Here is an 11,774-nt window from a genome sequence, read left to right as displayed (position 1 = left end):
TATAATTAGGGACTAACATATTAAATGACCTTTACCATTTACCTTAAGCCCTGGATTTCGAGAAAACCAGCAAAGTTATGAATGCCATATTAGTAATCTTTAATCTTTATTACTGCTGTGGACAGAATTTTAATGATTTTTTAAATAGGCAGCGGTCACTAGCATATCCCTATTAAAATAAAAAAAAAATCTCATAAAAAATTAAATGGATTAAGACTTCAAATGTACCATCATCAAAAGTATTATCTAATTATGGAGTTCAGTGAACAGGCCAAGTGAAATGGTTGGTAATATTAGTTACTTACCACATGGGAATGATCAGGATTTATGCACAAATAGATTCTGCTGCTGTTGCAACATAGTAATTAAGAATTTGTCAGGGAAATTTGACCCTCTAGGGTAGAAATTACTTTGTAAAATAAGAATGGCAGAGCAACCAGTCTCCTTGCTGCATATAATTTAACTTGATTATTTATACATCAAAGGGAGTCAGCACTGGCTGCGGTATAATATTTAAGTAGAGGGATATTAGAGGAAGAGGCATCTAGTGAAATCTCTCCCCCCCCCCGCAACCCTCCAAATCTCCGTGAGAAAATAGAGGAAATTTTCATAAAGCATTTCATTTTGCATATAAATTGGTGCCTCGATTGTGCCTGTGAATTTACTGCTGTCAAATTTAATTTTTCTTTAATTCTTCAGGCCCCAGATGTGGAAGGCTCTGTGTGGAGGCTGCAATTTTCAATGCTTACAGGTAGCACCCCAATCGATAATGTCTCTTTATGAGAAATTACCGTTAATGTTATTGAGTATGCATTTGGCTTTATAGGATAATAAGGTAATATGAAATGCCAATTCATTCATTAGAAGGGAGCTAAGTGCTTAAATGAAATGGGTGACAGGTCTGGAGGGGGAACGAGGGAGGAAGGAGAGAGAGAGAGAGAGAGAGAGAGAGAGAGAGAGAGAGAGAGAGAGGCCAGAACAAAAGAGGTAGTCATGGGCAGGAAGTCAGGAATGGATTTCAAATGACCTAAGAACCCCCCCACCCACCCCAATGATTTTAAGCCGTATATTTGCATTGGCTTTCGGTAAGCAATATGCATTTGGAGATTCAGTTGTTGGAGCGTTCACAGGTCAGGAAGCTGTTCAGGTTAAAAGTGGGATCTGATCTTTCAAAGGGGGCAGTAAAGCCTATTGGAGCCAGGCCAGAACTGTGGGCAAGCAGATCTCATATGGGCACTCTCTGGCCTTGCAATCAATTGGTGGAACTGGCAGGGCCAGGCATTGGCATCTCCCAGTCCTTTTTTTTCCTTAAAAAAAAAAAGTTTAGAGAAGGGGTATGCAACCTAAGGCCCGGGGGCCGGATCTGGCCCAATTGCTTTTTCAGTCTGGCCTGCAGACAGTCTGGGAATCAGTGTGTTTTTACATGAGCAGAATGTGTGCTTTTATTTAAAATGCATCTCTGGGTTATTTGTGGGGCCTGCCTGGTGTTTTTACATGAGTAGAATGTGTGCTTTTATTTAAAATGCACCTCTGGGTTATTTGTGGGGCACTACAACGCAACAGTAACCACTTTCTGTAACTATCCAATCACTGAACGTCACTTTCAATTCCTTATTTGCATATGTGAACCTGAGTGAAAACTATCTACAGTATCCCCCTGTTGGCCCAGGCTGAGAACTTCAGTACATAACACTCTCCAACATTTATATGTTAGTGTGTGATTTTCTTTTTTGTACATCTACCAAAGAATAAAATAAAATAAAATCAGGATTAAGGGGTTTCTCAGGACAGGGAGAATATGTGCTGTGTCCCATTGCTAAAGTAGTGGTGGCACTCACCCTTCTTCTGACAGGAAATGCTTTGGGTGGTGGTGGACAAAAAATAGGAGGCTGAGAAAGGTCCGTTGAGGGGAGTCCCTGTTTTCATCTGAGGAAAGTTAGAGGGTGTGGCTGTCACTGCTGGTTCACCTCTGCTCTCTGAGCATCCGAGCAGCAACAAGAGAGAAAGGAGGCAGAACAGCATCCTCCACTTGCCTTTTCAATTTTGCACCAAATACAGACACGCAGACAGAAACACACACCACTGGGCCTAATTTAGAAGTTTCCTGTGCCTGATACAAAGACTTGGTCCAGGAAGACCTATATGCACCATTTGATGGACAGGTGTGGTCCAAACCAACCAACCAACTAACCAAACAACAAACAAATATGCAAATGAGCATTGCTGCAATGGAGATTTATTTGCTGGAGATGTACATTTCTATCCAGATTCAGGGTCCAGATGGCTGGGTACCAGCAGAGGCAAGAGGCAGTTTACCCCAATTTGCACTGAGAAATTCCCTTTGCTGGGTGCTATCCTTCATCCTCTGATTTCTGGAACAGGCCTTTTCCGTTGTGAAATTTGGTGCATTGTGATTTTGGACACATGAAACAGACGTTCCTTAAATACAAATCTCCCCCGTGCCCTGTGCATAATGCAAAATGTTAGATTTGAGGCAACATGGATTTAGTATCTTTCTGCCATAAAAAAAAAGGTAGAGCTGTTTGGCTAGTTCCATCAACTTTTCCTTACTAACAAGAGTGCACTTGAACCTAGACTGAAGAGCCGTCTTCACTAATAAATGAAGGTATTTGTGTATGAAGAAAGTATTGTTATTTATAATTCATTATACTTCTCTTTAAAAATTTACAGTCGGGGAGCAGAATCGATATCTTTTGATGCACCAATCATACACCGTTGGCTCTACAGAGAGAAAGCAAGGATGATGACTATGATTGATGATGATGTTAATAAAGGTAATGAGTTGTTACCGGGAACTGATACAGTTGTGATGGCTAAACGCAAAAAGCAGTGTCTGGGCAAAAAGATTCCTCTTAACAATTCTGGGGAGATAGTCACGTAAACAGATCTGGATTCCCCATCTCAAGACTAGCGACCTGTATACATGATGCATGGAAGAGTCAGCCAACGAGAGCAGGAATAGACCTGTGTGCACCTTGCGCTAAGGTGGTGGGGTTTGCATTCACTGCCTTGCTGTTATTGAACTGTAATGAACTGCAGGGTTGATCTCATTTCCGCAGAAGCCAAAGGCTGCAATCAGACAGCACTTTACTCCATTTCCCCAATGTTTTCATACCTGAGGATTTCCACTTTTTTGCGATCTTCCACATGACAATAAAAAGCCACTTCTGGAAATCTAGTGGAAGTTTAGCACCCATTTCTAGCTCAATTCCTTCTGGAGGGGGAATCTATTTGGAAAATTCCAGGACGAAATTTGGGGTGCTAAGAGAATATTATTATTTTTTAGTCCCAAAATCATTACTTACGGTGGTGAGAAAAAAGTCATTCCCAGTAAGTCCCCACAAGTGGACATTAAGGAGAATTTGCACTGGGAATGACTTTTTTCTCACCACCGTAAGTAATGATATTGGGACTAAAAAATAATAATCTTCCTAGTTGCCGAATTCTCTCCCACCTCCCCTTTTACCCGCTCCTCCCCTCTAAATTCAGAGAAAGGGGAGTCTAGGGAAATATTTGAAGAAGCACTAAATAACAGCAGCAGCAAGACCAAAATAGTTAAAGTGGAGCAATAATATTTTGTGGAAAGATGTTCCGTTCAGTTCAACTCCCATTCATCAGATACTACCCTTGCGGTGCAATCGTATGCATGTCTGCTCAAGGAGATTTACTCACAGGTAAGTGTGTGTATAGGATTGCAGTCTTAAAAGCCTAAAGGGCGGGCGGGGGAGAGAGATAATGTCAAGATCCAACCTCAGCTGCTACAAATGGATGGAGCTCCAACGTCCTTAAGCTTCATTAGGCTCCCTTGCCAGCGTAAGAGATAGCCACTTAAGGCTGGTCAAGAATGTTGAAGAAGTGTAAGGACAGGAAACGTTTTCCCAATAAAAATGTAATTTCCCACAGGAGCATTTCATTTTCATCCGACTTTTTCCAAACTCTCGGCGCAGTCAACAAAATGTCTAATGGATGTTTTGTTAGTGTTTACCAATGTTTGGTAGCTGGGAAAATGCAGCGCAGATCTTTTTTATTTTTTGTCAAGTGCAAATACAACTGAGGCTTTTAGGAGGTCCAAAATGGTAATTCTTTCGGGAAGGACAGGGCAGGCAGGGAGAATGAAGCCGTTCCTTTTGCTTACCTGCATAATAAACCCAAAGCTGAGCTCGTGGCTTTTCCAGGGTTGGCATCGTGAGTTGGTGTGGATGGGCATTTGCTGCAGGGCCCAGTGGATCTGCTTCTCCTGTTCACAATGGCAACTTCCTTGTTCACTCAGGGCTCAGCCACACTTCCCTTGCCCTCTGACAGCCAGGTCCCTGCCCTTGTACCACACCACCTATTTGGCTGCCTAGACCCACCCAAGGCCTTCCAGCTCACCCACTGACTTGGCTTGCTGCTCTGGAAGAAAGGTAGGAGTTCTCTCTCCCCCACTTCGCCCCCTCCTTACTACTATGATAGAAAGTCTGATGCTACGGGCACTGGGAAATTATGTTACCCAGAGCTCCTGGCACCTTATGTTACCCAGAGCTCCTGGCCACAGCAGCATGAAAAGGACCCGAGAGAAGGCAAGAGAATCCTCCCTTCCTTTCTCTATTCTGTTGAGGCTTAAGAAGGCAAGTGGGTTGGAGGAAGAAGAGTTTTGAAGGTGGGAGGGAGGCAGAGAGAGAAAAGATTTTATTTCTTCTGTGCCTCAGACAACCTGAGCCACAAAAGAGCACGAGGGGCTATAATACGGTCATCTCATATGTGAAGCAGGCAAAACAATTTTGCCTTTCCAAGCCAGGAAACATGAAATCCAGTGACATCAGCACACAGAAGAGAGTGTGAGTAACAGCTGGAAAAGCATATCACTCCCCCCACCCCTATTATCTTTTTCAAGCTCCATGCGGTAGAAATATCTGTGGGATTCTGGTTTGAAGAAAACACACTATAGAAGTGATTAGCCTCTTAGAAGGAGGAGGTTCTGCACAGAGGTTACATTATGTTTGCACACTGTAACATACCCATTATTTCAATCACTAGTTTGGAGGCCTTTCTGCATTACCATAATCTGAAATATAATAATAGAGTTTCTCCACCGTGTTTCTCCATCTCATTTCTCCCAAATAGAGTGACTTAAGCTAAAAGACTTTCAAAGCCCTCCCTACGGCTTGCGAGTTTGGGGGAGAATAGCTATGCTGTCATCTTACTCAGGTTCGAACATATTGCTCCTGAAATGCGGGCCCTCTGCTTTTAATTCAGTTTGTCAGATTATGGAACTGAAGGAACCATTGATCCCTAAGGATAAAAATCAGCAGAAGGCTTCTTAAGAGAATAGCGCAGTGTAGTCAAAGAATGTCTGAGAAAGTCTTTTCTTTTGTAGTTTGGATGTTGAAGGTCAAAACAAAAATGTGCTACTTAGAAGTTTAGAACAGGAAGGAAAAGTGTGAGGCAGCAGGGAGATGGAAAGTGGAGGTTTAAATAAAACTCATGAAAAGAAAAAAACTTTAATAAGGCATCCTAGTGGCTGTGCTTTGTTTTAACACACTAGCCATTTAAAACCTATCAGAAGGGATTAAATCTCTGCCCCTGAGGTTGCCTTTTGCTCTGTTGTGTGTTGGGTTATACAATTAACATTTTAAAAGATTGCCATGAGGCATTCATACTTTCTCCAAAGCAGATCCATCCCTGACGCTGCACAACGCCCATAGTTCTCTGGTTGCCCTATGATGGAGACAGTATTCCTCGATTGCAAAACAGAGAAGTCACCTGACATGGAATTTCTGTAGAACTTGCTAGCATTGAGGAGAGTGTCGCGTATGCAAAGGTGCAGCCTGACCACAAAACACTCGGTCTGACGATGTGACGTCATGCACATGATGTCACACAAACACAACACATGATGGGCCCCCTCAGTCTTGGGTGCCTCTGGCTCCTTTGAGAAAAAGGTGGGATATAAATGCAATAAATATTTATTTAGATGTGGGAACCAGCCTGCAAGAAGGGAACAAAGAGGGAAGAGTTAGTCTATGACAGATGCATTTGACTGAATTGTTACAAATACACATTTTTCCATGTCAGTTGTTGGAAAACATATAGCTAATCCTCCCTCCCTTCCTCACATTACAGTGGTACCTCAGGTTACATATGCTTCAGGTTACATACGCTTCAGGTTACAGACTCCGCTAACCCAAAAATATTACCTCGGTTTAAGTACTTTGCTTCAGGATGAGAACAGAAATCGTGCTCCGGCGGCGCGGCAGCACCATTAGCTAAAGTGGTGCTTCAGGTTAAGAACAGTTTCAGGTTAAGTACGGACCTCCAGAACAAATTAAGTACTTAACCTGAGGTACCACTGTATAGGCAAACAAGTGGGCCTTCAAGGTTGGGGTTTATTTTCATGGTGTTATTTCCTTTTGTGTATATATTCTAAGGCTGTCTCTCAAAGGACTCAGAGAAGCTCTGTTGTGCTGTGGACATATAGGGTTTCTCCTTTAAAAGAAAGTTGAAATTGGTTTCAGAAAGAGTTCTCTTCCCGTGATACATACTTATTTCTTTTGTGCCACTGTTGCCTCAGGTCAAAAAGGGTTTTCAAACAATACCCAGAAAGTCATGTTACTCAAAAGCAAAAGGAAAGTAGGATGTGTGTACACATACCACAAACGGCACCCTTTCTTTTCAAATACCTCCAACTCCTTGGCAACATTTAGACATCTGCTCATGTGTAGGAAACCCAGAAGCAGCAGCCATAGGGCCCTATTCCTAGTCTGCTCCTGATACTGTGTCTCCATCGCACAAAGCTGAACCCAGAGAGGCAGTGTGGTTAGAATGTTGGACTAGGACCTGGGAGACCAGGGTTCAAATCCCCAGTGGGCCATGAATCACATGGGGTGTCCTTACTCCAGTTACTGTCCCCCAGCCTAACCTACCCCACAAGGTTGTTGTGAGGATAGAATGGGGAGGGGGAGACCCACGTATGCCACCTTGGAGGGAAAGTGAGATATAAATGCAATCATATCAGATAAAGGAGGACACTTCTCATGAATTGCTCCTCTCAGGCACGGCTCCACCCTTGCAATGGGATGTGCCTTTCACATGCACTTGCTAGGCATCCAGCTGCTTGTTTGAAGTGTTCCCTTTCTGTGCTCATCACATGGGGAAATGTGCTCCTTGTGTGGTGTGGGGGCAATGTTGCATTGAGGACACCAGGGTTAGGATCAGTAGTGGAGACCGGCTCCTGCTGCAGTACATGTGCCCTACCTGTGAGAGGGGGACACAGGTGGTGCTGTGGTCTAAACCACTGAGCCTCTTGGGCTTGATGATTGGAAGGTTGGCGGTTCGAACCCCACGACGGAGTGAGCTCCTGTTGCTCTGTCCCAGCTCCTGCCAACCTAGCAGTTCGAAAGCACACCAGTGCAAGTAGATAAATGGGTACCTCTGTGGTCGTAAGGTAAACAGCATTTCTGTTCGCTCGGATTTCCATCGCAGTGTCCCATTGCGCCAGAAGTGGTTTAGTCATGCTGGGCACGTGGAAAGCTGTCTGTGGACAAACGCCGGCTCCCTTGGCCTGAAACCAAGACCAGTGCCCCAACCCCATAGTCGCCATTAAGCATCCAGGGGTCCTGTACCTTTTACCTTACATGTGAGTAAAAGTACAAATGAATAAGGCTTCTGAAAAGGCTATTTTCTGTCTCCGCTCAGAGGGCCAAGCTATGTTATGCTAGAGTTTTACATTTGTGACTGAAACATTCAACCAGTGGAGTCTTAATCCATTAGGGTGGACCATCCACCCTCAGTCAACCTACCAGCCTGCCTCCTTACCACTAGTCCAGTGGATAGCACAGCTTGTCAGATGCCTGATTAATACTAATACTATTAATAATACCATGCCCATTTGGTTGGGTTGCCCCAGCCACCAACCTCAGTCCACCCTCAACAATCCCCCACGCTAGTCTCAGTTTTGGCTGTCTCAATGCCCTTAAGTCTCAGTCCTTCCCTTGTAGAACCAGACAGGGAGGATAATGAGGACAAAACTGGAATTAATAGTCTTTACCTGCCATTGGCTCTGGCGCCACCTACTGTTGACCTCCCTGGCTTCTGCCCTTCCAGTCCCAATGGGCACCAGCCACCAACACTCCTGGTGTAAAAGCAGCTGATTTGGATCAGGGCCATGGTTTGAGGAGATCCAATCCCTTTATCTTGCACTGATTCCTTGGCTGAAATCACACACACCTTCCATGCCTAATAGTTTTGGGAAGTGGGATTTGGACCAGGTCTTCAGTGCAAAAGTTGTGCCCCTTTGCCCACTGTGCCATTGGCTCAGTCCAAACTAGTTTCTTGCACTCCCCGAGCTGCTCTTATAAGAAGAAGGTTTCATTAGGAATTCCAAGCACAAAAGTCCAAGCTAATGCGCAGCTTAGCCGTAATATTGCAGAAGGTGCCCTGGACAGGAAAAGCTATCTAGATCACATGGACTGAAAATTAATTCGGATCTGTCCAAAAATTGTTCTCTCTAAGGTGTCCTTGAGCCATATTAAGAGATTGCAACAGGAGCTTCCTGGTAGTTAAGGTGGTGAGTGCTCTTAAACAGGTATTTATTTGCTGTTAAACGTTATAACTTTGGTCATTCAGGAAAACCAAAGGGTATTTGGATCTCTCCCTAAATGTCAGGTATTTAAGTGGCTTGACTTTTATTTTCTATTTGCTCTGGTCAGTGTAAATTTCTGTGGGTTTTGCCGGCATGGAGAAGGGGATTTGGGGATGTGTAGTTCTTGGTTATTAATATTTGACTTTGTTAGTGCTTGCTGTTTACTGTGTGGCTTCTGGAAAAAGAAGGAGAAATGGGGAATATCTGCTTGCTATTTTAAAAACTTCCCTAGGACCAGGAGCTGTGGTGGCTGCAGCCTTGTGTTTCCATCTTGTGCAGCCTCGGAAAACCAAACTGGTTGGGTGTTTTCATTTTTAACTATAATTCTGAATTCTGCTTTTAAACATGTCATATGTGCAGCATACAGAACATGTTGACAGGGTGGAATTAATTCAACTAAGTTTTATTCAAGCAAGATCCATTGGGTGGAATTCAATGTAGCATTAAGAGGATTGCTCTGTCAGCGCAAATATTTTTGCTTCCCCGGTGGAACAATCCCCTCTCTCCTCCCCTCTCACACTGTCCTGGGGATTCACTAACCCCCCAAGTTGATTTTGCAGAGGTGCAGCAGTGCAGCTGCACGGGGGATCCCCATTGCACTAGCGGGAGAACTTGTACGGCTTCTGCTAGTGGAATGGGTTAGTTGTATCTAGAGAAGTCTTGTGCTTCGATCCTGCTTTAAGAACATGATGCTGGAGTAGACAGCCCCTAAGACTGTTCTTTTGTGATTGTAAAGTGTGAGAGGCAATTGCAGCACAATCATATCTTTCAAAAGGCTAAAGGCACCCTAGTAGTCTGGGTGTCTCACCTCCGGCATGCAACGCTCTCTGCTCAGTACGTGTGTGTGTGTGTGTGTGTGTTCAGAAAGAGAATGTCAATACATCTGAATTTTTGAAAGAGGTATCCTTGACGCCCCTCCCTGCAGCCTGGAAATAATGCCATGAACTTCCATTGCAAATCTATGCGGTGAAATCCAAGAAACTTAATGACTATACTATTTCATTTGGCTGCTCCATGCAGTCTGAGCTCCAATCTGCATTTTAAGAATCCAATTCTGCAGGCCAGTGGGCTCTCGTGCTGGCGGAGGGAAGGTGCCCGTGCAACTCCACACGCTGAATCCGACCCTCCAAAATGAAAATGACTAATGTTAAGATAAAAGCAATGGGCTAGCCCTGTGGTCCTTAATCAAAGCACCTTGACTTCAACAGGAGCTGTGCCAGGGTATGGAGTGAATAATGACTCCAGGATTTGGTCTGATGAGAATATTAATATAGTGACTCAATATCCAGGCCTGGTGCTCACAGCCGATGGTGTGTGAAATTTACTTCTATAGGAAATTGCCTTAGTTTAGGAAGATGTACAAAAATGTACCAAGCCTTGGGACGGGAGGAAATGGCTGCTGCAAGCATTGTGAAATGTTAATTGTTAGCCCACTAAGAGAGGAAATGCTGTGCTGCATCGTCAATAGCAATGCAAGGTCTTGTGGCACCTCGAAGACGAACGAAATGTATTGCCATGTAAGATCATTTGGGGAAGGGTCATCACTCAGTAGTACAGTCCCCGCTTTGCCGGGGGAAATGTCCCAGGTTCAATGCCCAGGATTTCTAGGTAGGTCTGGGGAAGACACACTACCTGAAACCCTGGAGATCCATGCAGCCAATAGTAAGCTACAGAGGACCAATGGTCTAACTCAGTAGAAGGCATTTTCTCATTCCTGGTAAAGTGGACTGTTGGCAATGAAAGCTTATGTCACGACCAGTTCACTAGTATTCCAGAAGCCTGTTGACTCTCCTGTTTGGTCGTAGTGCACAAACATGGCTGCTTTTCTAGAATACATAATGCTTCTAACTGTGTGTGTTGTGTATCCACAGCAGTGACCAGAGGAGATATGACCATGGGTGGAGCACAGAAAGAAGAAACGTCATGGTGCACCTGTAGCAGCAAAACAACATCTTCATCCACTGGCGTAGCATGGGTTGCTGGAGCCCGGGGCAGGGCAACTGTTGCACCCCTCCTGGTGGACTGGGCAACTGGGGTGCAGGTGTGCACCGGAGGTGGCTTTGCCCACTTGGGTGCTTTCCCACCTTCCTCCCTCCTCAGTGGGTGGTGGTGGCAGCCTTCCCCTCCCTCTCGGCCAGGATGGATGGTGGTGGCAAGGCGTAGGGGTGCGGGATACACTGGCAGGCACCCACTCTGGGAGAGCTTGGACATCCTTTGCATGCACTGCTGTTGCCCACCAGCCATGGCACCTCCACTGCTGGTAATGCCAGCACCAGGAGCGCTGAGTGGAGCCACAGCTACTACACCCACAGCGACCTATTAGCTTCCTCCTCCCCCTCTGTGGGAGCAGACTCCTCCTCCCCAGCCTGGGCCGCTGCTCCCACCTGTGCCCAGCACTCCCTGTGAGGTGGTGTTGGCAGTTCACTTCAGCCTCTGCCACCAGAAGCAGCCCTCGCAGTGGCCCAAGCTGACTGACTGAGGCAGCAAAAATCCAGGAGGAGGTGGAGCTGCCAAACCGAGAATTGTGTGGCCACCACCAGCAGTGGGCGTGCTAGAAGACAACTGCCTCCCATGGTCCATTCACCCTCCTCATGGGCTCTGCATGTGCTCCCACCTCATCTGCCCAGTCCACCGGGGGGCTCAATACTTGTCCCATCCTGGACACCAGTAACTCACACTACACCACTGCTTGCTTTTCCCCTGTGCGGAATGGAAATCAATCCAGTGAGTACAATTGGGACTCCCTGTTTTTGTTGCTGCTTTCACCTTGCAAGTGAGACATAATTTATTACCCCATCCCCTTTTCCATTGTGGTTCCTTTGCATTGAAATGAATGGGGTGGACAATACAATTCATGCAATGTACTTAAGTTACAACCTAGCAGTTCGAAAGCATGTCAGAGTGCAGAGTGCAAGTAGATAAATGGGAATCACCCTGGTGGGAAGGTAAACGGAGTTTCCATGCGCTGCGGCGCTGGTTTGCCAGAAGCGGCTTAGTCATGCTGGCCACATGACCTGGAAGCACATGACAAACGCCAGCTCCCTCAGCTAGTAAAGTGAGATGAGTGCCACAACCCCAGAGTTGTCTGCGACTGGACCTAACGGTTAGGGGTCCCTTTACCTTTACTTAAGTT

General features: G+C 45.4%; 1 long non-coding RNA gene across 1 annotated transcript; it reads left to right on the top strand.

Annotated features, from left to right (window-relative positions):
- The first annotated feature begins 697 nt into the window (after positions 1-697).
- LOC309378904 lies at positions 698-2,816 on the top strand. The gene is made up of 2 exons (XR_014172275.1): positions 698-751; positions 2,692-2,816. It is a non-coding gene; the product is annotated as an uncharacterized lncRNA (long non-coding RNA).
- The last annotated feature ends 8,958 nt before the right edge of the window (positions 2,817-11,774 follow it).

This window comes from Podarcis melisellensis (genome assembly GCF_964234715.1).
Source record: "Podarcis melisellensis genome assembly, chromosome: 10".
Taxonomy (NCBI): domain Eukaryota; kingdom Metazoa; phylum Chordata; class Lepidosauria; order Squamata; family Lacertidae; genus Podarcis; species Podarcis melisellensis.
The sequence above is the reverse complement of the archived record's forward strand: the minus strand, read 5'-3'. Positions and strand labels throughout refer to the sequence as shown.